The sequence below is a fragment of the Dasypus novemcinctus genome, chromosome 2, assembly GCF_030445035.2.
Source record: "Dasypus novemcinctus isolate mDasNov1 chromosome 2, mDasNov1.1.hap2, whole genome shotgun sequence".
Taxonomy (NCBI): domain Eukaryota; kingdom Metazoa; phylum Chordata; class Mammalia; order Cingulata; family Dasypodidae; genus Dasypus; species Dasypus novemcinctus.
In genome coordinates this window covers 39,325,330-39,347,950 of record NC_080674.1, presented here as the reverse complement: position 1 = coordinate 39,347,950, position 22,621 = coordinate 39,325,330, and the positions used below count along the sequence as shown (strand labels likewise).

Below are 22,621 nucleotides of genomic sequence, written 5' to 3'. Positions count from 1 at the left end.
TTGGCATAATTCCTGTTGGAGCTAGGAGGTGAATGGCTGTTTCTCATTTTGATTGATTACTGTGGGACGCCACCCTGACTGACAAACGAGTTTAAACCTTCCCTAGAATAACGGGTGGCTCTTAAATTGGGACAACCTGCCTAGTCTAATCTTTTCCTGTCCACTATGTGGCCGCAGTATGACTGAAAGTGGGCTCTGTATGGAACGCTGACTTTCAATTAAACCTGTTTATTTGAGGATAGACAGATCTGATGACCAGAGACCACGTGGCCTTGTCTCCTGAAAGGGATGAGGAAATGCATTACAATTAACAGGTTCCTGGCTTTCCTTGCTCCCTAACTATTTCCTTGTAACATTCCAACCCTTCCAGCAAAAAAATGCTTACAGGGTTTTACCACTTGTGGGAAGTAACTAATGGGAAACTGCCCCCAGAGCAACCCCAATTCCTGCCCTTAGCTCCATACCTATAAGCTACCCAGGGATTTTCCTGGAGGAATGAAGCTGGAGTTTTCTGCATGAAGTTTCTGCCATGGATAGACACTGGTAACTTTGCATCCACGTGATTCTAAAGTCAAGGCTTCCCTAAGCTAAGCTAAGTGTGTAAAATTCTCTCATCTGTTCTAGCCTGTGCTTGCTTTAACTACATTAGTCCGCTCATGTCTAGGAACTCGTAAATAAAATTTGGGGTTTGCCTGTTACAAATTAGATAACTGCAAAAGGTAACCTAAAATGAGTCTTTAAATGTCAATACCATCTTGCAATTAAATTTTATGTATAAAGGAATTGTAGTGGAAGCAGAGAGGATTCAAAGATCTCATGTTGAGGGCTAGGACTCAGGAATCTCTGAGAAAGAAGATTTATTACAACTGGCTGGGCCCAGTGGACTCCTGTCCAAAAAGCCGAGCCCCGAGTAGAGGTTTAATGTTATTTTTATACAAGAGACACACATGGTGGGGCCAGAAGAAGGTCAAAAAGACTTTGTTAGTTTTTTTTAGGGTTTAGCCATTTGTTTGCCTACCAGCTAAGCTTGAATTAGTATATCGCCCACATCCAAGTAAGCTTGAATTAACATATCACCCACCTTCCAGGTAAGCTTGAATTAACATATTGCCCACATTTCGGTCTGGATATAACTTTGAATACACACACAGTCTACATCCTTTCTGAATATTTAAAGCCTGTAGGGCCTATATTACTTAATTGGCTTTCTAGAAATTAGGCACACTTGGATATAGAATTAGATAAGCTTGAATTCATGCGCAGGCTATGTGGTGCAGCAGTGCTCAGAGATGTAGTCACCAAGTGCAATGGATGTCCCATAATGATGGAGGAGGTTGTTGTTATGGGAGGAGTGGGGTGAGGGGGGTGGGGGGTATATGGGGACCTCATATTTTCTGAATGTAACATTAAAAATAAATAAATGCACACACACAAAAGAAAAAATCACAAGTGAAATTAATTCAACTGTGGGGAAAGCAGAAAAACTGAGCAAAGTTGTTATTAAAAAAACAGTTTTAGTTGGTTAACGAATGGAAAGCTCAAATTGTTTCTAAGTAAAAACTTACTAGAAACTAACTGGGAGTTAAGATCATTATATAGATGTCATTATATTATAAAACAACAGAAGGATAGTAACTGAAATTATTATTATTGGGTGGATGTAGCCTAGACTTCAGATATTGTAATGGTCATGTTAAACTAAATTTACCTTTGATTATGGTTATTTTGTAACTAACTTCATCTAGCCCTTAGACTTCAGCTATTGTGATGGTAATTCTAAACTGAGCCTTAATTTATGATTGCCTCAGCCTTAGCCTCACCCCTTGTCTTTGCTTATGGTTATTTCATGGCAACTTCTGCCCCCTATGGTTCAGGGGAAAGCACACTTGAGACACCTCCTTCTCCTGTGCTTCCACTGGTGTTAGTGACCCTGCTTTCTCTCGTGGCTCCAAGTGTGGACTAAATTGCTACGTGATGGAATTCTCAGCCCTCAGGGCTGAATGTCCACTTTTCCAGTCCAGCGGCCACAGGAGGCCTGCTATCTCCGAGGACTGGAGAGGTGGGCCTCCTGTACTTAGTGTTAAAATTCCTAAAAACAATTCATGAGAGAAACCAGTTTCCCTGAGGCTTCAGTGACCTCAGTGAATATATACTGAAATTAGCCTTGCTCATCCAAGGCCTGCCAAAGTCAAAATGGGAAATAGGCAAAACTCTGAAGTAAAGGAAAATGTTGCAAATTGTACCTTAAAGCACTGGAAACGTTTTGTTTATAAGCCAGTAATTAAAGAATGAAATTCTTATGCGAAACTGCATGATCACAGTGCAAATTGGATTAATTAGAAAGTCTTCAAAGAAATCTTTTAAATGTTATTTTACAGTCAAACTTTTTAAAGTAACTGTAGTTAAGTTATGGTTTTGTGTCTAACTCTACTTGTGTCCACCTATTTACTCAGTGTACAACTTCATATAATGGGATGGTAATATCAAATTAACAAATTAAAATTCTTAAAAGAGCTCTATTCAAAGTGTAAAATCAAATACACAGTTTTACATGTGAATAAGTATTCCTGGAGCCCTAATTAGGCTGAGCAGGATAGAAGGGTCATATAGAAATCTGAATATAGGAACCATCGGAATAGGGAAAAAAATTTTCCTGAGCTCTTTGATGTACCCAGTGGCCCTGGCCTTCTCTTTATGAGAGCTCTGAGAGAGGGGCTAGGTATGGCAGATTAAAACTCTTCTAACTGGGGAATTAGGATTCAGTTTGCCCTGTAATTCCCCACTTTAAATCTTTTACCAGCCATAAAATAGGGGTTGTTAATAATTCTATCACCGTCCAGCCTCGCTCCACCCTGCTGCCCCCACCCTCCTCCCCACCCTCAGTGTCTTTGAACCTCGGGAAGCAGGAAGCACAATGGGGAGCCTGGGCCAGCTATTGTGCTTGCTGGGCTTGTTGCTTTGCAGAGTGGCGAGCTTCTGGCTGTTCCCATCCTTGACCCCCAACACCAAGAAGCCCATCATTGGACTATTAATGCAAAAATGCCATGGTAAGGATATGAGAAACCTTGGAAAATACTATATTGCTGCATCCTATGTAAAGTATCTGGAGTCTGCTAGTGCAAGAGTTGTTCCAATAAGACTTGATCTTCTACATACAGATTATGAAAAGCTTTTCAAATCTATTAATGGGGTCCTTTTCCCTGGAGGAAGTGTTAACACCAAGAACTCAGAGTATGCCTATGTGGCCAAAATATTTTACAACTTGGCCATATAGAGTTTTAATGATGGAAGCTATTTTCCTGTGTGGGGCACATGCCTTGGATTTGAAGAGCTTTCATTTCGGGTTAGTGGAGAACTCTTATTAACTCACTGTTGGAACAACATTGGCTCTGAACTTCACTTGTGCTATAATGCATAGTAGGATGCTCCGGAATTTTCCTGGTGACTTGCTGGCTTTAGCAATAGAAACTCTGAATGCAAATTTCCACATGTGGAGCCTCTCTGTGACAAATTTTACAGCAAATGAAAAGTTGAAGAAGTTTTCCAATATATTAAGTACAAATACAGTTAATGATGCTGAGTTTATTTCAACAATGGAAGGATATGAGTAGCCAATCTATGATGTCCAGTGGCATCCAGAGAAAGCACCTTATGAGTAGGAGAAAGACAAAAGCATTTCCCACTCACCTAATGCTGTGAGGACTGCATTCTATTTAGCAGATTTCTTTGTTGGTGGTGCTCAGAAAAACAATCATCACTTTGATTTTCAGAAGGAAGAGAAGGAAGCACTGATTTATCAGTTCTGTCTGATTTATATTGGAAATATTTCTTCATTTCAGCAAAGTTATATGTTCGATTGAATGCATATGTGTTGCAATGTGTTACTAGAACAGATTTGGATAATTCCGTGATTCTACTGTTATAATACCTTGCTATTCATCGCAATATTAGAGAGCTGCAGAGATTCCCTTTCTGTGATGTGACTGCTTCTGTGCTCAGTATGTGACTATTTTTTGAAAATCACATTTGATAATCAGTGAGGGAGATAGATATTCGGAGTTTATTTCCTCTATTTCAAAGTGCATCTGAAGATTGGAAAAAAATTAAATTTATTGAAATACAAAAAATAATAACTCTATTACCAAATTTCAGTAAGTAAAGGAAAAGTTCTTGAAAGCTATGGAAAGATCTCTTCTAAACTATGATTAAAACAAATTTAACAATCGTAGTATATTCCAAAACCTAGCAGTCAGTATGCTTTTAAGATTATTTACAGTTTTAGAATTTTATTAAAGAAAAGAGGTTTTAAGATTCCTGTACACATTATTCAGGAACTTAAAGATATATTCTCAGAACAGCACCTCAAAGCCCTTAAATGCTTACCTCTGGTGCCCTTTCATGGGACCACTCAAATTCAATATGTCGGAGGAACACCGTACTGACATGTACAGAAGTGACTTACCCAATCTTGATACATTCTTGGTTGAGCTTCATTGTTGGAGAATCAAGTGGAAACACAGAGGGAAAGATATAGAGCTTATTTCCACCATTTATGAAGCCCTCCATCTGCCTGACTTCTAGTTTTTTCCTGAAGTTTATGCATTGTTGAAGGTTTTATGTATTCTTCCAGTAATGAAGGTTGAGAATGAAAGCTATGAAAATGGGCAAAAGCCTCTCAAAGCATATCTGAGGAACACTTTGACAAACCAAAGGTCAAGAACTTGTCTTTGCTTAATATAAATTTTGATATAAAACATGATCTAGATTTAATAATGGACACATATATCAAACTCTATACAACTAAGTCAGAGCTTCCTACAAGTAATCCAGAAACCATTGAAAATACATGAGACTTTTAAAATAGGTTTTCTCTTCCATTTGGAGAAAAGAACTGTAAGGTATATGTAGGCCGTTTAGTCATTAATAATCTACCTATTTAAAGGGCCTCTGTTTAAACTCTCATGTTTTGAAGACCCATCCATTCTTCCAGAAGATAGCATTGAAAGTGCCACATTTCATTTCTGTGTGATCTCTGTTGGTGGCACACTGGAATTATTTTAGTTAAGTCATTTTAGATATACATTTATCATCACTGTGGATCCAGTTGTCAGGTTATAAGTTTGGTTATCAGTACTTTGAAGAAATAAATTTTGAGGAGATATGGAAGGAAAGGAATACATTTTGTAAAATGTTAGAATGAGGCTCATGACTGACTTTTAACTTGTAAGAGTTTTAAGTACATTGTTAAAAATTTGTATTGGACAGTTCAAGGAATTACCAGAGTGAGAGAAACTTAGCTTGCCAAGCAAGGATTTCAGTGTAGATTTTGTCTTGATCAAATGAACTGAAAGGGGTAAGTTACAGTTCCAAAGCCTTTTTCCACATCTGGTTGTTGCTGTTTACATTCCTTTGTTGAGCCTACACCTTCGTAAGCTTTTTAGCAGGTATTTATTGAACACTTCTGTTTCACTGTCAAGACAGAGTCAAGAGGCCATGGATACTGGCAACTGGTTTGTCTCTCTCTTCTGTCTATTTCCATGACTATATCTACTGCCTCATCTTGACTCATAAGCAAAACCTGGAAAGCCTACAAAAATAAGTGTTTTGTGGTTTATCTAGGAATAATACAAAAAATATTGCTGTTATTTTTGGTGAAGAAAATAAATTTCATACAGTTTATTTCAATCTAAATAAAATGTGAATTTTGTTTTTAAAAAAAGACTCCTATAAAGGAAGGAAAAAGTGCATTCCCTGCATAAACTATAATGGTTTCAATTTTATTTAGCTTGGGTGTTATCTCCCTGGTTTACAGAATACCAAGTAAATAACATATGTATTAAATCTTTAAAATGATGAAAATCGTAAATTCATGTTTAATGAAATTAAGCTAAAGAAGGAAATGTAGGTCTGTCCTCTCTTAAATAGATAAAGTAAATGCCTGATGATTATGATGATATCTTTTCTATTGTAAATCACATGCAGAGGGGTATTGAACTTGTTAAAAGTCCTAGTAAATTTCATTTTCTAAGTAGTTAATGAGCGTGCTTATCCCAGGTCTCCCTCCTAACCCTTATTCCAGAACCTGTCCTACTCATTCCCTGGGGAGGACTGGCAAACCTACATGCCATCCTGCCAGGGACAAGCATTTTCCCACCAAAAGGGAACCAGCAAAGTAGGTGACTATGATCCACTTCAGCTTAGCCCCTTCAGGATGGTCTATGGGTAACCTTTCCTCACCCAGGAGCAGGAAGCCAAGTTCTGATCAAAACCTGGCAGGAGAACAAGCCTCACTCTCAGTAGAGCTAAAATGGAATGGACCTTACTCTGTGGATCTGATCACTCCCACAGATGTTAAAGTTAAAGAATTGTCAGCAGGGTGTAGTTATCCCAAGTGAAGCCAGCTGCCCAAGGAAGTGCCAGCTCACCAGAAGCACCTGACTGGATGTAGGAGAGGCAGTCATTGGAAGATCTGAAATACCTCTTCAAGAAACAAAGCTCAGTAGTGTCTGTGTCAAAGCCAGCTGTTGCATCTAACTCTAGGCCAAACATCTATTGCTAGGGGGAAGGCAAGCCAGATACCCCTTAAGAAATATACAATAACTAAAAGGGAAATGCCGCTTCTCATTCCCGTTAGCTGTCTTAAACATAACCACCACCATGGAAAACTGGGCTTGGCAACTTATACCAAACCCCACTATCTATTACAATCTCTCCCTAGAGCTAACTAACAGCATAGAAGAAACCAGCTGTGCCTTAGAAATCCTAAGACAGCAAACAGATTCTCTTGTGCTATGGGGCTGCAAAATCACAGAGCCCTAAATATGCTAACAGCAGCATAGGGTGTGTGTGGGTGGGGGAATGACATGCCTATTTCTCAAGAAAAAAATACTGTTTCTATATAAATCACTCTGGAATAGTCCTAAACAGCATTCAAAACCTACCGGATGAATCCCGCCACCTTCAGGGATGCAGCCTCTGAAGGCACCTGGACTATCTCATTCTCATGCTCCAGTATGACATAGCTGGACCCCTTTGTCGGCCCACTTACCACTATCTTCTTTATTCTTTTAGTGGGGCCATATATCTTCAAAATTCTCACTAAGTTTATTTCTTCCAGAACCAACCTCTTCCAAAACAAGATAGTCACACAGGGATTTCAGCCCAGTTCCAACCAGTGTCGGACCATCTTTCCTCAACCTCTATAGAACAGCCAGAGAGGATTATGCCCTGTCAAGCAGGGACTACTGCCCTAACCAGCAGGAAGTAACTACAGAAGAATGACCATTGCCTCCCAGCACCCCCTTAAGAATAAGGGTGTGAACTCTCTGAAGGAGGAGTTGAGGCAGGTTAGCCAGGAAATGAGAAGACAAGCCACAACATGGCCAACAGACAACATGGCTGCTAAACCTCATTGAGACCTTGAGTTTAACCTTGAGGTTCCAGTTTCTTTTTCTGGGACCTCCCCTTGGCACCGGATGTTCCAAACAAGCCTCACTATTGGCCCCCACCATAGGTGGGGTAACCAATAACAGCTGGGGCCCATCCTCTTAGAATTAGCAACAGGGAGGAATAATGAACAGTTTAAAAGGTAACCATACAAGGCAGAACTCACTCTCCTTGCCTGGAGGAGCCTGCACCAAGTCTTGGTGTGTATTTCCATCTTTCTCTCCCATTTCTCAGCAAGCCTCTGTTCTTTCCCCCATTTCCCAAATAAATTCTTTTTACTGGCCTAACTAAAAATAAATAAATAAAAGACTGAATGCTTTTCCCCTAAGATTAGAAACAAGACAAAGATATCTGCTCTCACTACTTCTGTTCAAAACATTGTATTGGAGGTTTTAAATTAGGACAATTAGGCACCAAAAAAAAAAAAGAAATAAAAAGCTTCTAGATAAAAAAGGAAGAAGTAAAACTCTATTTTTAGATGAAATGATCTTGTATATAGAAAATCCTAAAGGAATCCACCAAAAACAAAACAATTAGAACTAATGAACAAATTCAGCATGGTTATAGGATACCAGATCAATTGTATTTCTATAAACCAGCAACTAATGATCTGAAAATTAAGGTAATCCCATCTTCATTAGCTTTAAAAAGAACAAAGCATTTATGAATAAATTTAACAAAAGAAATGCAAGGCATACACTGAAAACTACAAAACATTTTTAAAAAAGAAATTAAAGATCTAAATAAATGGCAGTACATCCCATGTTCATGGGTTGGAAGACAATATTGTTAAAATGATTGTACTCTCCAAACTGATCTGCAGATTTACCAAATTCTCTACCAAAATCCCAGCTGCCTGGAGAGCAGATGTAGCTCAAGTGGATGAGCACTTGCTTCCCACGTACAAGGTCTCGTGTTCAATCCCTGGTACCTCCTAAAAACAAAACAAACAAATGGAAAAACCCATTGGAGCACAGATGTAACTTAGTGGTTGAGTGCCTGCTTCTCATGTACGAGGTCCTGAGTTCAATCCCTGGTACTTCCTGAAAAAAAAAAAATCCCAGCTGCCTTTTTTGCAAAATTTTATAAACAGATCCTAAAATTTATAAAGAAATGCAAGGGACCCAGAATAGTCTCACCCTTTCTTTCTCTCTCTCTCTTTCTCTCTCTCACACACACACACATACACCTACCTTTGAAAAAGAACAGATGTGGAGAGTTATCACTACCTGATATCAAGACTTATTATAGAGCTACAGTTATCAAGACAATGTGGTAAAAAGAGACATACAGTGCAATGGAACAAACTAGAAAAACCACACATACACAGTGAACTGATTTTCAACACAAGTGCAAAGGCAATTCAGTAGCAAAAAGAAAGATTTTTCTCAACAAATGTTGCAGGGACATTAAGACACCCATAAGAAAGAAGGAAATGAAATAAAATGAAATAAAATAAAATAAACCAACAACAACAAAAAGCTTAGATCCCATACCTCACACCATACACAAAAATTAATTGAAAATGGATCAGAGACCTACCTGTAAAACTAAAACCATAAAACTAATAGAAGAAAGCACAGGAGAATATCTTTGGACCTTGGGTCAGGTGAAGATTTCATAAATATGAAAACATGATTCTTAAAATAAAAAATTGAAAAATTGAACTCATCAAGATTAAAACCTTCTATTCCTTGAAATATACTATTAAGAGAATGAAAAATGCCATACCTGGGAGAAAATATTTACAAATCACATATCTAAAGGATTTGCACAATGAATGCATAAAGAACTCTCAAAACTCATAAGAAAACAAACAACTGAATTAAAGTTTGGACAAAAGATTTGAACAGATATTTTACCAAAAAAGATCCAGAAATATCAAATAAACATATGAAAAGTTATTTATTGCTATTAATTTATTGCAAATTACAACCACACTGAGATAGTGCTACATCTCTATTAAAATATGTGAGAAATTTAAAAGCAAAATTTGGTGAGGATTTAGAGCAACTGGAATTCTCATATGCTATTTGTGGGAATACAAAATGGCATAACCACTTTGGAAAACAAGTTTGACAACTTCTAAAGAAGTTAAACATACACCTACCATGTAACTCAGGCATTCCACTCCTAGGTACTTACCCAAGAGAAATGAAAGCATATATACTTACAGAGATTTATACATGAATGTTCCCAGTTGTTTTATTTATAACATTGCCAAACAGGAAACAACCCCAATATCCATTGTTAGGTGAATTGATAAACAAATTGCTGTAAAAGTATTCAACAGCAATCAAATCAAATGAACTATTGGTACAGGCTACAAAATGGGTGAATCTGAAAATAATTATCCCAAATGAAAGAAGTCAGACCAAAAAGAGTGCCTATTATATGAATCCGTTTACATAAAACTATTGAAAATGCAACCTAATCTATAGTGGCAGAAAGCAGATCAGTGTTTGCCTGGGAATGGGGTAGGTGGAGGTGATAGATATGTTCATTATCTTGATTGTGTTGAGACATATGTCAAACTGCACATCAAATTAAACATTTTAAATATGTTCAGTTTGCTATATGTCAATTAAACCTCAAAAATCTTGTAAAACATTTAAATGACTGGAATAAAATATATTCAAATGGTTATCTCTGGATGGTGGACTTTGGGGAACTTTCTTTTCCTCTATTTTTGTACTTTTCAAGTTCCTCCAGTGAGCCTTTATGGTAGAAAATGAACATATAAGCGAAACAAAATAGCAAATGATATGAAAATATACAGGACTGAGACAACATGAATATACAAATTCATCTGGGAATTCAATCACCATTTGTAACTAGGCTTCTTTAAAAAAATGTTCTCCACATTACAAATGCTGATTTCAAATTGAAATTTCAAAATGGTTGTAATTTCTTTTCTTCTTTTTTTTTTTTTTTTTTTTAAGAAGGTATCATGGATTGAACCCAGGACCTCGTTCTTGGGCAGGCGCTCAACCACTCAGCTAAATCTGTTCTCCTATAATTTCTTGTTAACTCTCTTGGCTATAGGACCCTTTGTTTCAGGTTCTGTTCACTAGAGTTTCTCTTATTTTCTTATGGGAATGGTTTTTGTTTGTTTTGTTTTTTACAATAAAGTGAAGTGGTTTCTTAAAAATTGAAGCAATATTTGGTGTGGGAAAAGTAGAAGATAAAGGTTAAGGCTAGAGAAGTTTTCTGTTTGATCCATCAGGAAAAACTCTCAATGTGCTTATGGTCAGAAAACAAATCTATAAACATTACACATTGTTACTACAAATGCCTGCTTCCTAGTTTATGTGTCCATGGTAACAGAGCTGTGTGATGCCCTACCTACCTGTTCTCCCTGTGATCAAGCTCTCTCTTCCCCTAACCTCCTAAAAATGGCAAACCCTAAGTAAGGGTCCTGTGACAGGGAGCTTCTGTTGTGGCAGTAGCCTCTACCAAGTCTTTTCTAGCTAGACCTGAATGAGCATCTCTTTTCCAGCTCAGTTCTCACCATGAGATCTTTTTGTAGGCAGTGACGTACAAAGCAGAAAGCAAACTGCAAATTTCTAAATCAGTGGGACTCATGCTGATTCTTAGAGAAGGGGAACAACAATCAAATCCAACTGAATTTAGACTTGCAACAGGCAAAAAAAAAAAAAATTCCTTTGTCATCTTGGTGCAGGAAAATTTAGGAGGCACTAAGAAAGCTTTGCACAAAAGTTACAGTGGTTTCCCAGAATAACAAAGGTAAACCATGTTTCCTACTATTTATTGCCTTGGAACCAACATGCACTTTCCAAGATACAACCTTACCATGCCTTTGTCTATTGAAAAGAACACAATCCAGATGATATTAAATTTTTTCCCCCTGACTATCCAAACACAGGCTCAGTCTATTCTTCCCCTTATTTTTTCTTCCTAGAGATCCCTTGTACCACTCATGACATTGCTGGAGTTACTTGCTTCCTTAAAGGGAAAGCTCTCTTCTGTGAATGTGCTCCAGGATCTAGCAGAGATCCGGACTCATAGTATACACCCAAACTTGTTCGTATGATTTATGCATGCTGTCCTATGGACATATTCCAAATGCCTACTGAAACTTAAATAGAAACATCGTTTGAAGATAATTGACAGATTAGTAAAGGACTAGTCTGAGAAGGTTCTCATTCTTTATTTTCACTCTTGTTGCTGCTACTTTTGCAAGTTTCTTAGGATTCTAAAGGGAAGTACAAAAATTCACTTACATTAAGTTGTGCAGTTTCATCACTCTGTTCCTCTTGCCCCCAACTACTGTGACAGTTGACTTTCCAAGAATACTCTTGTTGGACAATAATTTCATTGTACCTATTCGAGTAGGTGAAAGCTTGTGTCCATCAGGTTTTTAGTTGTAAGCAACGGAAGCCGACTCAAGGTAATTTAAGCAGAAGGAGAAATTTATTAAAGGATATTTGGTAGCTTGTGGAATCTTGACTCGGGCCAGAGAATCAGTCAGGCACAGGGCCCAAATGCCACAGGAGCCTGTCCCATGAAGAAACTGCTGCCCCTGGTGCTGGCACAGACACTGCAGACAGATGCTGGTTGGTGCCACAGAAAGGCTGTCACTGCTGCCTCTGGGACGGAGTGGGGCTGCTGTCCCTAAAATGGTTTATGAGTGGTCACTACTTCTTCATGTCACCAGTTTCCAATTCTAAATTAAGTCAGAAACAAAACTGAAGTCCAGCATTAGCTGCAATGGTGTTGAGGAAAGAACATACCTGGCATTTTACTCTGGGAGTGCGAGGTCCCTATCTTTGTATCATAGGATCCGGAGGAAATGGTTCAGATGCTGGGCCCACAGGTAGCCTCTGCAAGCTGTTTCATTACAGTCTTCTCAAGAAAGAGAAGCTTGGAAAAATATCTTCAATATGCAGCTGCTGAGCGTCATCCAATACCATCATTGTAATAATGACATAAAATTGGTGAAACTTAGAATATGTATACAGAGGCAAACATTAGGTGGCCGTGTATAGAAATCAATGGATGATATTATGGAGACTGTGAACCTCTTGGAATTTTATGCATACTTAATTTGTATTTCAAAAGCTTTTATTGAGCAGAAAGCTTAAGAACTTAGATCTAGATTCTAGTCAATCTCACCACTAGTACATCAATTAACCGAGGCCCAGAGAGTAGCTTATTCAAGGAGACACAGAAAGTCCTAACTGAGTAAAGACTAGAACTCAGGCCCCTGAAATTTGTCCAAAGAACATCTTTTAAGTATAAAGCATAGTTTATAGTGTAAGTGTAAAATACAGTTTAAGTATAAAGTATAGTTTACTCCTGGGAATTCAATAGAAGACAGAGAAACTGTCCATTCTCCCAGATTAGATGAAGTAAATTTCAAGGCAATAAGAAGCTAACTTGACCAATTTATGGATCAGGCAGGACCGTCATTCGGTCATGGTGTCATGATTTTACTGGAATTCTTTTTCTTAGTGAACCCAAAATAATGTTGCATCTTGTAAGTGATGGTGCCTTAGAAATATAAAGGTGCAACGGTCTTAGAACGACCATGTTGATTGGCACCACAGTCATTACATGTTTTACATTTTTTAAAAACTTAAAATTAAACTTTCTTCTTCATCAGATTATTTTGTTTGGATATGGACCCCAGTTGCTTTCCTCATGTCTTCTACCAGTGACTCAAATACCAGTGACTCAAATACATTATCTACAAGAAAAAAGAAAGCAGATCAAGCCAGAGATCAGAGCCCCCACCCCAGTTCAGGCCACTCTAACAACTCTGGCCATGTGCAGGCTTCTAGGTGCTCTTTCCAAATGAACCTAACTACATGGCTCTATGGGTCTTATTCAGAGGGCTTTGCTCCCTCTATGTACGTATGTATGTATATATGAATGCATGTATATATGTATATCCTCAATGTATATACATATTTTTGCAATGCAACAGCTAAATATTTTATTTACCAAAGAAATGAAGATATCCACAAGTAGATGAAAGCTGTGTTACATTTTCTTGTTGACATCCATGTGAAAGGATTGCCTGCAATACTCTTCACAGTGCAAGAGAAACTGTCCAATCCCCCAGATTAGGTGGATTAAATTTCAAAGCAATGAGAGGCTAACTTGACTGATTTATAGATCAGGAAGACCATTATTAAGGCATGGTGTCATGATTTTATTGGAATTCTTTTTTCTTAGTGAACCCAAAATACTGTTGCATCTTGTTATTGGTGGTGCCTTAGAAATATAGTATATGTCTTTGCTTGTTTGTGCATATAATATTTCAGGAAGGGCATATAAGAAATGGTAGAAGTGCTTGCTTATGGGAGAGAAGTATTAGGTGGCTGGGGAATGGTGTGTTTACTGTGTAGCCTTTTGTATTCTTAAAAATTTTGTGCCAGATACAATACTACCTATTAAAAAACTTAGTAAAAATAATAATTAAAAGAAAAATGGTAGCTCTTTATGTGCTAATAAGGAATGAAATCTAAGATACAGTGTTAAATAAAAATATAACTAAAATATAAATATATATATAAAGTATAAATAAAAAATAAACACATAAAGTAGCACTTCTTAGCTCCAGTCCATTTGTGCCATGCAGAAATACATGGTCCAGTGTTCCCAGATCTTATAACTTTTCAAGAGAAGTTTAAAACCTGGATTTTGTATGAAATATCCTAATTTTAATGGTTATCAAGCAATTCAAATTATTTCAGACATGATTAGGCCAATAAAATGTATCTGTGACAGGTTGGGGCCCAGGGGCTGCTAACTTTGAGAAGTCCACATTGTTACTGAAGGCAGATCTGCCACATCGTGATGTGGGTTGGTCAGGGGTGCCCAGTAGGGATGGGTGGGGTGGGGGACTGGAATCCAGCCCCATGACCTTCTCTTTGAGTCATGGCTCCTGGCATCCTGGCATAGGGCTGAATGTTTTTGTAGGAAAGGACACAGAGGTGCCATCTGTTCACTGCACTCTTGGGGCTGAATTTGCCCATGGGTGCACCTTTTTCTAATCCAAACAAAGATGGTCTTTATGTTAGTGATGGCTCTGCTTGATGGAGAAGAGACTAGTGGCTTTTGCTCTTTAAGATGAAATTTAATTCCAGATCTGTTTTTTTCCCCCACCATTAAACAGATCATTCCTCAACCTACTGGCTTATGGATTGTCTGAAGTAAGAGATTTTCAGAGAGCTGAGTAAGTTGTATTCATTGACTGGATTCATTCTCTGAAGTTTTGGCTCATTTAGATTAACTGAGACAGATATGGAAGGTTGTCAAGGAGACTGGCATGTTTTCGTGTTGCTTTGCTTTGCCTTGTTTGGTAAAGAATCATCTACCACTTATTCCTCTTTCCTGTCCTTGAATGCATAGCTCCTGGCTGTCACCAATACCTGGTCACCTCCCCACAAACCAAGTCCTTACATCAAAAGCAAAGAAAAACAATTTATATCAGTAAGGGTGTTTGTTGTTATGAGAACTAATTGACAGCTCCAGATGTAGCAGCGTGCCATCACCTCCCAGTAAATGGTCAATCTCTTTGAAAAGAAATTGAGATGTGGGATTCATAGGTAAAGTCCTAAAAGACTTCACAGCTTATCAAGTTAAGGAAAGAATAAAACAACTTTTGCAGTGAGCTATCAAAATCCAAGCAGCTTCCCAAGACCCCCTAAACACTCATCATTACAAGTTGTAGATTCATCTTAATTTAGAAACTTTCCTTTAGACAGACATGCTTTTTCAGCATGGGAAAAAGGAGAGAAGAGTGAGAGGAAATGAGACAGAAAATCACTCCTGCTTTGTGGCTCTTTTTCTCTTCTTTCAAAAGAGCAACCCAAGTCGTTTTAGTGTCCCAGTTGCTGAGACACTGGTAATTATGTGAGCTGGGACCTTGATTTGGGACAAAACAATCCACATACTCGCAGCACACTGCCCATGCCTGTTCTCACAACATCACCAGGGCTAAAACCATGCAATATAGCATGGAAGTTTGAAGTTCAGGTCTGGTATTCTAGGACCTGGGTTCTAGTCTTAACTCTTCTAGATGGGACTTTCGGTATTTCATTAGGCTCTTTAAAAGTGAATTTCTTCGCTGGGAAATAATGATGATTAAAACAATAATGATAATGATGGCAGTGCCTACTTCATAAGATTATTTTAAGGATTAAATGTTAAGTGTTTAGCACAGTGATTGACACATAGGAGGTATCCAGTTAGATTAGCTATTATTAGGCACTGGAAAGTGAGGCTGTGAAACTTCTTCATTCATTGTACATTTATCGAGTGCCTTCTCTCTCTCCCTCAGGCACTGTGGTAGAAGCAGAATACTTTCACACAAAGACAGAGAAAATTGGGTCACTCAAGTAGTTTATAGTCTAATGGCAAAATAATTTAGGATTGGATGAAAACCAGAGGATACATTTCCTTCATGATGAGGACATAGTCCAGGGGCAATAGAAGTGTTTCTGGTGCATGGGAATTTTGTGTTTGCACAGTGTACAGGGGTCTTGTTCTTCCCTGTTCTGTAGTCTGAACTTTGCTTCCACGTGGAGTTAAGCAGGATTGGTAATTAGGTAATTCTGATAAGGCCAAGACTCACAGCATAAAAGGAATCTTGAGACCACCTAATTCATTCATTGCTTCAATCTTCAAGAGGGTCAATGCCAAAATAATCCAAATAATCCAAGATGTCATGTCTTCCTTGTTCCTCCCAGAGGTAAAAGTATCTTCTTTCAAAGGGAAAGATTTACTGCTTTCTCTGAAGAACCACTTGTTTAAGAACCTTCTAATCAAGCAACTTTTCTCTTAATGAAGGGAAGTGAACTGACCAGAATTTCTAGGTCAAGGGTAATTCACTGCCCTTTCTGCTCCTGCTGCTTTCCCTCCTTGTGAGCTAGACTTGGCCATATTCTGATTTCTGGTTGAAAGAGGCCTCAGAATGCCATTCTGCTGCATTCCTCTGGGGGAATATTCAATGAAAAACTTTCCTAAGAATTTGCGGTTAAAGCTTAGCTAAACTGGGAACATCCAGTCGATGTTCAAGATGTTTCAGTAACTTTCTATTACCTAGGCTGGAATCTGGAGTATGTCTTACTTGCTTTTTATAATCGTTTCTCTAACATAACTGGGGCAGCTATTGCAGGGATTGGTGGGCCCAAAGCTGAGGAGGCTCTGGCTCACCTGTCCCAACCGCAGTGAGGAAATACATTTCATTTCAGAAAATATGAATTAGGAACCTACCACATGCCCAGTACTGGGCAAGGGAATGACTACTGAGAAGATCAGTAGAGTTCTGTAGATCTGCAGTCACCAGTCAGCTAAGCTAAAACTTTAAAATCCATAGGTTTAGGGAAGCAGACTTAGCCCGTGATTTGGGAATCCGTCTACCACATGGGAGGTCCGCGGTTTGAACCCTGGGCCTCCTTGACCCGTGTGGAGCTGGCCCACGTGCAGTGCTGATGTGCGCAAGGAGTGCCATGCCACGCAGGGTTGTCCCCGCATGGGGGAACCCCATGCGCAAGGAGTGCACCCCTCAAGGAGAGCCGCCCAGCACAAAAGAAAGTGCAGCCTGCCCAGGAATGGCACCAGACACACGGAGAGCTGACACAACAAGATGACACAACAAAAGAAACACAGATTCCCATGCTGCTGACAACAACAGAAGCAGACTAAGAAGAACACGCAGCAAATAGACACAGAGAACAGAAAAACTGGGGTGGGGGGTGGAGAGTGGAGAGTGGAGGGTGGGGGGTGGGGGAGGAAGGGAGAGAAATAAAATAAATAAATCTTTAAAAAAAAATCCATAGGTATATTCATTTGCTAAGCAAACTAAGTAGCTGAGACATAAAATAGTTCAGAGCTGGAAGAGAGCTTAAGAATTCTCTAGTATTCAGTGAAGAATCCCTTCTTCAGAATTCCTAATATCTGAGCATACATACCTCTTGTGAGGGGGAAATTACTCCATCCAATAGACATTGTCCTACCTGCCACCCAGAATTTTTGTAAGAATTAAACAAAATATTAGAGAGTAGCTAGCTAGGACATAGTAGGTCCTCAACTAAATGTTAAATTTCCACTAGGTTGGAAAATTCTTCCCTAAACTGATTGTAATGGAACCTCTGTCTCTTCTTGTATTGGTTCTCATTTAACCTTCAGTGTCAATATGAGCCAAGCACACCTCTTTCTCTCTACAACAAGTCTTGAACTATTTGAAGATAGCTCTTTCAGTCTCACTATCATCACATACTCCTCAAAGTTACTATGTTAGAGCAGCTTACTCTGATGAGCCCAGCTAAAATAGACCCTTCCTTCACTTACTCTGCTAATCATCCTGATCATCCCATTTGTTTTCTTCATAGAGCTTTTCACCGTCTGAAATGGTCTTATTCATATATTTGCTTATTTCTTTACTGTTGATTATAATGTAAACATTTACAGGGCAGGGATCTTGTTGTCTCATTCATTACTCAATCTCTTATGTCTAGAACAGAGACCAGCAAGCACTCATCAAATATTTGTTGATTATTAGTTGAATAAGTGAACAAACCAGAAACCAAAGTCTTCCAAACTTTCCTTACATGTTTTATTCTATTCAGTTTCTTTGAATCAGGTAACCAAGTAGTACTATCCTGTAGAAGGTAAAGAACACAAAAGCTGAAATAGAGCAAGAAATATCTACTAGCATATCCTGTTCTTTCTTCTTTGGATGCAATGTGGTCCTGACAGAAAAGCAAAAGCTGTCTGGATGTGGATTTTAACTTGACCTAAGCTACTATTCTACTCTGTGAATTTGGAACAGTCTCTCAGTCATTATGAGCTTTGGTTTTCTCATATAGGAAACCCAAAAGCCAAGTAACTTGATCTGAAAGGTGCCCTGGGACTCAGAGATGTTCTCTCAGTGGAAGTATAGATGCCAAAAAAGAAGTCCCAGCATGGCTCAAGGTCACTTTAGATCCAGTCATTCTCTATCAACAAAAGATCAATTATTCCCAAACCTGGTGGTACAATGGAATCATCAAGGATGTATCTTTTATTAAATCATTTTATTGAGGTATAATTTATATGCAGTTAATTGAATGCATATTAAGTATACAATTAGATGAGTTTTGACAAATGTATATACCCATGTAACCATCACTTCAATCAAAATCCTGAACATTACTACCATGCCATGTTCCTTCACAGTCAATCTACCCAAATCCCTATCCCAGGAAACCATTGACCTGATAGCTATTGCTATAGATCAGTTGTGCTCATTCTAGAACTTCAACACAACATATTCAGTATGTGCTCTTTTGCTCAGAATAATGTTTCAGGATTTATCAATGTTATTGCTTGTATCAATAGTTTGTTCTCTTTATATAGCCAAGCAATCTTCCATTGCAAAAAGCTTCTTAAATGCTCTTACCCCCAACTTTAGGATCTCTGGGGTTGAGGTTTAAAAACCTGTGTTTTTAACATGTTACAGAAAGAATTCTTACACAGAAGTTGGGCTTGGAAACTTTTTAATTGAGAGAGTTTATCCTCAAGTTCAAATGGTTCTCACAAAGCACCATTTTGTTGCTGTGAGTAAATTAGGTCATAGGTTCTATGCTAGTCTGAGAACTTTCATTTCTGTGTTGCCATCTCAGACAGATTTGCCTTCATTAGCTCATCAAGTCCCTGGTATCTGTAACAAATCCCAGAGAGTTAGCTCTGGAAATATTCTTCCAGCAACTAGTGCATCTGTACATTGAGTTATGGGCCCCAATGTACACAGTTAAGTCCATAACCTTAATCTATAAAAGCTCACCTCCTATCACGGAGAAGCAGAAGTTCTTTGAGTGGCCTTCCATTTCAGTCCAGCTGTGGGAATTATTTATGACAGTTTTATGAGTCGTTTTACTGCCTTGTAAAGTTTTTCTTTTTCTTTTTTCTTAACAAATGAGGGAAGTGTAATTTCACCATAGTACATAAACGCCACCTTCAGGAAAGAAATATAGCATTTTTGTTAGACCAGAGGAAATGGTTTCTTTTCCAGTGAAAAATTGTTAAAAAGCCCTGAGATGAACTTAAATTTCATTTTATTCCATTGTATGTGTACATTAAGCCTTTAAAAATATTAATTAAAAATGGAAACATTGGGTCCTCAGTGTAACACTGAACCATGTAAGCAAGTTGACCAGATACCTCCTTTATAATTCAAATGATTAGTTTTGTTTTAAATTGGTTAGCTAGAGAGCAATTGCTCATCTCAGTAAGTAGTTTCAGGTTACAACCCAGAAAACATGTTTTCCAACTGGCTATTCATTTTATTTCTAATCTACACTCTTGGATTGTAAAGAAATCTACCTGAAAATCAAAACTAATATGCCCATTTCTCTTTATCCTACCTGTGGTTAAATGAATTATTTCCTTACACATTGGCTACAATGAAATATTATGGGTTCCTCACCTCCATGCTATGCATTTTTGCACAACTTTATGATGGTTTCAATCATTTATCATACCTCAATATCTATTGTGTAGCTAACACTGATAAAAACAAAGTAGAATATGTCAGAGTTTCCTTCTTGCAGGGGCATAGAGATCCATTAGAAAGTTAAGAGTGATAGGAAAAGCCAAGAGACAATGCAAAGCAGAGAGTAGTTAATAGTCAGAGTGAGTGATATTAACCATAGGTGCAAAAGCAGGTCTGGGATATGGCAACCAGTATGAACTAGAGATATTGAGGAAGGTTTTGGCAGAAGACAGTAAAGAAGTTGATAGGTTGGCTTTCAAAGGTGAAAGGTAGAGGAAAAGATTTCTTCCAGACATCTGGTCAGTATGAGAAATGACTTGGAATTAGGTATGAGCACGACATGAATAAGAATAGTACAAGCAGAAAATGGAAAACAAACAAACAAACAAAAAAGGTATAGGGGCTTAAATAGATGTGAAAGAGTTAGTCTCTCCTTGAAGTATGGTTATTACCTATAATGTTAAAATGTAGAGGAGGTTTGCACTTTAAAGAACAAACAGACCATGAGTAAATTCACAATTTATATCACTCATAATAAATAATGGTAACTATCAGAAATACGATAGAATGATTAAAATCCTCTCTGTTCAAGGATGTTAGGATACTGGGGAATGTCCCTCCACATTTCTTCCTCAACATTTTTGGGAGGCAGTGGGCAAACTAGCCTGGGTGGATCAGTGAACTACTACATTGTAGGTAGGATGGAGGCAGATCTTAATGTCCATCAATAATGGCTGGTTTCTATTATTCATGCCTTTCCTGAACCCCTCTCCTTCTGAAAGTAAAGGACTAGTCACTCAGACAATGCAAGCCTTTTAAAGAGTATTTTCTACAGCATCCATAGAAAAATGTCTAGTATGCTAAATATGAGTAACTTTGGATTTCCTACTACTTTTAGTTGAGTTATACTTGTTCATTTGCCTGAGAGCTGAAAGTTTCCTGTATGTATGGCTTGCCATTATCAGGTTTTAGTGCTAGTAAGGAGGTTGCCTTGCAGAGCCTTATGGAATTTATGCTGGAGATCACCTCTGCCTTCTCCTAGTTCCACTACTATTCTGGGGGGGTTTAAGAGGTATCAGAATAGCAGCAGGAATTACAAAGTCTACATAAATGTCTCAATCTTAACTTCCCAAGCTAAATGTTATGAGTTTCCAAAGAGGGCAGGGAGTATTTCTCTTTCTCAATGGAGGTCTTTGTTTGTAACATCTATTTTGCTTTCTTGAAGAACTTTCTTAATGCAATTTGAGACTGCCATTCATTCATTCATTCATATATTCCACAAGTGTTTATTGATTACTAACTTTGCAAAAAGCCCATGCTTGGGGATGGGGATACAGTGATGAGAAAAGACAGCCTGTCATTGTTCTCAGACACTTAGAGTCTAGAAGAAAATACAAAATATAAACAATAGCAATGAAATGCCAAAGTGCTCAGACAGACTAATACAGGGTACTGTGGTACCTAACCTAATCTGATGAGTAAATTAGAAATTAGCCAGGCAATGGAAGTAAAGGAGTGCTGCATCATGAGCGAAGGGCAAATATTGTAGAAGTGGTACAAGGCTGGCTTCTGACCATTACAGCCCCTGAGAGTCCTCTTCAGGAGTGTGAATTTTATCAAAAGGACACTGGGAAGTCATTAAAGAATTTAAAGCAGAGGAGCAGCATGTATATATTAGAAAGACCATTGTCCTGTACCTTCTACTGAAACATATAAGCATAGACAAGGGCTTATTTACAAATGCTAAGCAACACTCAATATTTTATTCCCAATTCTACTATATATTCAAGAAGTTAACCTTTTTAATTTGGGGAAGAAAGAAGTATGAGAAAGAAAGCCAAAAGTAGTGCTGGTACTTTGGATTCTCTAGGGTTCAGAATTTTTTATCCATACATTTCCACAAACAAGGATAATTCAGGATGAGTGACACTTTGAAATAATGGAGGGAATTGCATTCATAGTGTCCAGATCACAAAAGATGGAAGGAAATAACCAGAATGTTGACAGTGGTTATCTCTATTATGAGTGATTTTATTTATGATTTGTTTTCCAGTAGTCTTCACATTTCTGTATAAACTGAGAAAAGTGTTTTATAATCTGAGAAAACACTTTTTAAATTTAGAGTATAAGAATGAAGTTATAAATTTCCAAAATTTTTCTCTTTCCTTTTATCATCTTTCCACCCTTCACATATCTTAAATGTCATGGAGAGGATGTTTTGATTAATTATTCAAGATCCTAGGACTCTAGAAGAAAAGTTGTGGGAAGTCAGACTCACACAGAGGTAATACATTCCATCTCGCTATTGATTTTTGTAGACACTGCACTTTCTTCAGTCTCTTCTTCCCTGCAACAGCATTAATAATGGATTTCATGTCTTCTTCCAAATTTAGCGTTCAGCCCCAGCCTGTCACTGAAGCAGTCCCATGCAATGAATATGGCCTTCCTTCTGAAGCCCCACCCCATGTCCTGAACATCTTAGAAAACTTACTTAGAGGTGGGGAGGGGGTTGGCTGTGGTCAGATGTGCCTGTTGGTGGTGGGACTTGAATGAAGTCTAGTGAGGGATGCCCTCCTTTTACCAAAGAGGAAACCTGAGGCCTAGAAAGGTTAAGCAACTAGACCACAGCCATTAGCTAGTTAGTGGCAGAACTGGGGTTTGATTCGTATT

General features: G+C 38.2%; 1 pseudogene; it reads left to right on the top strand.

The window, feature by feature from the left end:
• The first annotated feature begins 2,914 nt into the window (after positions 1–2,914).
• On the top strand, positions 2,915–3,860 carry LOC101421554 (gamma-glutamyl hydrolase pseudogene; annotated as a pseudogene).
• The last annotated feature ends 18,761 nt before the right edge of the window (positions 3,861–22,621 follow it).